Source organism: Jaculus jaculus, chromosome 3 (assembly GCF_020740685.1).
Source record: "Jaculus jaculus isolate mJacJac1 chromosome 3, mJacJac1.mat.Y.cur, whole genome shotgun sequence".
Lineage (NCBI taxonomy): Eukaryota > Metazoa > Chordata > Mammalia > Rodentia > Dipodidae > Jaculus > Jaculus jaculus.
In genome coordinates, this window is record NC_059104.1 from 73290923 (window position 1) to 73295957 (window position 5035).

The following is a 5035-nucleotide window of genomic DNA, read 5'->3' on the forward strand; positions in this document are numbered from 1 at the left end:
GTAGACAAGGAGCTGATGGAACTTTGGATTCAATGTTAATTTGTAATTGGACTCATTCACAGTACACAGTCATGTCAAACAACTTTGAATATCCAGTTAGTTTACTATGGGAAATGTTTGTAGTACAATGTCAGCTTATATAAATCCCTGTTAGTTCACAATGTTTTATGTTTTTGGACACAACCAGGTTGTATGACTTTCAATTCCCTGTTAGTTTCCAATGGGATATATTTTTAGAAGAGAAGGTGCTTATGGCATTGTGGATTGACTGTGAGTTTGTAACCGGATTCGATTGCAGTACTCAATCACGTCATGAAACATTGAATATCCACTAAGTTTACAATGGGAAATGTTTGTAGTAGAACGTCACCTATAGAACATTGAAATCTGTGTTAGTTCACAATGTTTAATGTTCTTAGGACAAAACAAGCTTGTATGAGTTTGAATTCCCTTGTAGTTTACAAGAAGAAATGTTCTTAGAAACAACCCTGTAAGTTTACAATGGGAAATGTGCTTAGAAGACAAGGAGCTAATGGAACTTTGGATTCACAGTTATTTTTTTTTCCCTGTTAACATTTTTATTTTTCAAGGTAACAGGTATTGTATACAAATGACAGTAGACTCTTGTATCTTTATTATCTAAATAAAAGATAACTCAAAATGAGTTCTCAAGGAAAAAAGCTATGTACAAAGGACTGTGTCTTTCTTCATCGTCTACTAGGAACTAGAAGTTGTGTTGCTGTCATAGACTCAGGAAAGAGGTTGTGGTATGTTGGAAGAGGTACATTTTACAAGCAAACCAACTGCCATGACAGCAGCAATAGCTGCAGAAATTGATGGGCACTTCACATACACCTTGCCCTGAGCTGAATTTTTGTCAACATAAATATGAATAACTCCTCCGTGTTTATTACATTCTTCAATTACATCATCTTTAATCTCTGTATCCCCCCCAGCTTCTTCTTCTGTTTGGAGATTAAACATGCTAGAAAGTTGGAAACACTGTGTTGCAAGTGGTTGAACAGAGGCAGCTGCAGCTAAGGCTGAAGCTACAGTCTGTTAGTAAAGTCGTGTTTGCAAACCTGCCACAGCACCAAATGCCAAGGATCCACTCATCTGTAAAGCTTGTTTTGCTGCTGGTGGAATCTGCAAACCAGTTCCCTCTGCAAGTCTTGCCATTAATTGGAGGCGACCAGTTGTTCACACGTCAATTCCAGTCCTTTCCACTTCATCACTGTCCAAAAATGAACTAGCACTATATGCATCAGTACGTTCAGTAACATGACTAACTTTCTTAAGTCTCCCAGCAAGTTCAAATCCATTCAGTTGTTCCAAAGCTTTTTTGGCACATTCTGATTCAGAAAACATAATAAATCCATATCCCTTAGATCGACCTGTTTCACTATCCATCATGAGTTGGATACTTCCAAAAGGCTCAAAGATACCCTGAAGCATATCTTCAGTTATATTAAAGTGCAATGAGCCCACATAAAGCCTCATAGGTCCAGCACTTCCCTTTTGTAAATTGTTTGCCATTGCTTCAGCTCTATTTTTTTCTGCCTGTGATGCTTGTACTGATTGGCACTCCTAAAACTCGTTGGCCAGTTTGCTAGAGGCACTGAGCTGACATCAACAAATTCCACATAGGCAATCCCTTTGGAACGTCTTGAATTTCTGTCAGAAATCATCCTGACGTCTCGAACCTTTCTTACAGTAGAGAAAAATTCTCCAAATCCCTTGGTCGAACAGCTGCATAAATAAAACTGTCCTTGCATCTCTTTCTTCAGGAGTCAGATTATCAATAGGTTCTCTCACAGGGCTCTTATCATTTCTGCATGGACTTTTGCTTCGGAAACGTTGTCTGCTTAGTTTGATGCTATGAGGCAACCCAATCTTTCCTAGGCTGGCACTGTTAAATTTTGGCCCGGTGTAGGGACTTCTGTAGCGGCCTCCAGGATCTGTGATCTCGACTTCGTGAGCGACTTTGTCTCCTTTCTTTGCTTCTACTTCGTTTACGTTCACGGCTTTTCTCTTTTTTCTTTCTCTATCTCTACTTCGCTTCCGTTCCTTACTTTTGCTTCTCTTTCGCTCATGACTACGACTTATGCTCTTGCTCTTTTTTCTCTTTTTGCTACATTCTTCATGGCTGTTAGTGCTGCTCAAGTTGTTCTTATCCTTAGATTGACAGTACACACTGGAATCAAAGGTGAATTCATGGGAATAGAGGTGAGCTATCGTTAGGCAAGTCTTCTTGTAAGGGGCCTCCAGTATGGCTTAAATATCAATATCATCTGCTATTTTCTCTTAACACCTGTGCTCGGCTCGGTGAAGTCTGCTTCTGCGGCAGCGGCTGCTGCTTGTGCCGCTGCTACTAGGCCCAGGCCGCGGTACCGCCCAACCCAAATATCGGGTTCCTAGTGCATCAAGCCCAGGCGAATGGAAAAGAAACAACGGGCTTAAAGGAGCCCGTACAGGAGAGCAGGGCTGCGGTTTCGGCAGCTCGGGATCCACCCCTGCAACAGAGTCGGCAAGCTCCCTTAAATGGAGGCCGCTGCTTCCCCGTACTCACGCACACAAACACCCGGGGTCTCCCAGAGCATGCAACCTCACTGTTATTTTTTAATAGGACTCGTTCGCAGTACACTGTCATGTCAAACACCTTTCAATATTCAATTAGTTTACAATGGGAAATGTTTTCACTGGAACGTCAGCTTATAAAACATTGAAATCCCTTAGTACACTACCCCTTAGGACACAACCAGCTTGTATGACTTTGAATTCCCTGTTAGTTTACAATGGGAAATGTTCTTAGAAGACAGTGAGCTTATGGAACAATGGATTCACTGTTAGTTTGTAACCGGATTTGTTCACTGTACACTGTCACTTCAAACAACCTTGAATTTACTTAATTTACAATGCGAAATGTTCATAGTAGAACCTCAGGTGGTGGAACATTAAAATCCCTGTTAGCTCCCAATTTTTAACGTTCTTAGGACACAACAAGCTTGTATAACTTTGAATTCCCATTTGGGTTACAAAGGGAAATGGGCTTAGAAGACAAGGAGCTAATGGAACTTTGAAATCACTGTTAGTTTTAAATGGACGCGCTCTCTGTACACAAACATGTCAAGGAACATTGAATATCCAATTATTTGACCATGGGAAATATTGGTATTAGAATGACAGCTTATGGAAAATTGAAATCCTGTTAGTTCACAAAGTTTAATGTTCTTAGGACCCAACCATTTTTTTGACTTTCAATTCCCTGTGAGTTTAAAATGGGAAATGTTCGTAGAATACAAAGTTTATTTTCTTTTTTACACACATAAGATAAATGTTTATTTAGATAACATTCTATTTATAAATGAGCATTTTCATCGCAGTAAGGAATAAGTTTTTTTTCATTTATTTTGTTTTTCTTTTTAGGATTTATTAACTTTTTTAAAAACTTTATTAGTTTTCAATTCAGCAAATACAGACAGTTTGGTACCATTGTTATGGCTCATCCATGATCTGCCCCTCCCAATGGAACTTCCTTGTTGTGTTGTGCATTGTGGAGTTACCCACAAAATGTCTCTGCATATCATGACCCAACATGTGACTCTGACATTCTTTCTGCCCACACTACCACAAAATTTCCCTGAGCCATGTTGGATTCATTTTTGGTCTGCTTCAGTGCTGAGGTATTTGGGACCTCTGAGGCTCTAGCTCTCTGATTTGGTAGGAGTTGATTTTTCTCTGTCTCCTTCTGGGTCTCCTTCCCATTTGTGCTGGCATCTGGTTCATCAGGAAATCAGCACCCTCGCTTGTTTCGCTAATTTTCCGTACTTTAAATCAGCACCCATGTTTGTTTCGCTAATTTTCCTTAGTTTCAGTCGGGCCTCTTTTCAGGTATGTTGTGGCAGCTCTGTCCTTCAGATCTGCATCTATCTGAAAAAGTGAAGCAGATTCTCCAACGAAGAGTAAGTTAGAACCTGGAAAATTAAGATAACACTTTTTTGATAGAGAGTATAATAGGTGTAGCCCCTCTTATAACCCATGATTGAAGGTAGCTTGATACTGGAGATGGGCTTATGTTTGGGTATGGTTCTGACTTGTTTCCCAGCTCCAGCTATGGGTCTCATATCACTGAGGGGAATCAGTTAGCCAAATCAAGACCAGTTGATTCCCCACCATGGCTGTGTGCCACTATTGGACTTGTGTGGCTATCACACCAGGTTATTTGTTGCTAAGTAGTTTAGACTATGCTTTGCTTGGACAGATATTGGTCATTCCCCCAGTTGCCCATGAAGCACATTCTGACACTAGACATGCTGACTTTCTGGGGACTGACTCTCTCCTGGCTTCCAGGCATGCCATTTCATTTTACATGTCTGCTACGTATGGAGTCTTCAGCAATAGGGTCTTACCACTGTCCTTTGGTGGGTCATCACGTGCGCTAACAGAAGCCTGTCATTCTTTTAGAAAACCTTGTAGGTTTCTCAGACCAAAAGCTCATTGTGGATGATAGCCCCAAGTTGTTAGTCGGGGGTTACAGGTCAGTGCCCACTAAGAAAATGAGGAAAAACATAACTAATATACAATAGTTAGAGAGGAGATGGGAGACGGTCAGAAGGAGGATATAGAAGATTTAGGTTAGTCTTGATCCTACTCTCTCCAGTGTCTTGTGGTTCAGGTGTTTCCTGTAAGGGTCTAGTGAAGTTTCAGCCATTTATTTCTGCCTTTTAGGAAGTAGAATTTTATGGTACCATTGCCCTTTGGGTCCAGATTGGTGTTTACCACCCCTTCGATGCCCTCACCTCTCACCCCATCCATCCTAGTGTTTAGTCCATGAGGTGCTTGCTGGGTATGTAAGTTATCTTGGGTAGATTCAGGTTAGGTGTTGTAGATTATTGAGGTTTTTTGTTTTTTTTTTCCTGTGATTAGGTAAGTTCACTGAGAATGATCTGTCCAAGTTCAACCATTTTGCCTCAAATTTCTTTGAAACATATTTTTTCTTACTGCTGTATAGAATTCCATTGTGTAGAATAACACA

General features: G+C 40.5%; 1 pseudogene; it reads right to left on the minus strand.

The window, feature by feature from the left end:
- Nucleotides 1-707: 707 nt before the first annotated feature.
- LOC101612397 lies at nt 708-4815 on the minus strand (annotated as a pseudogene).
- Nucleotides 4816-5035: the final 220 nt, after the last annotated feature.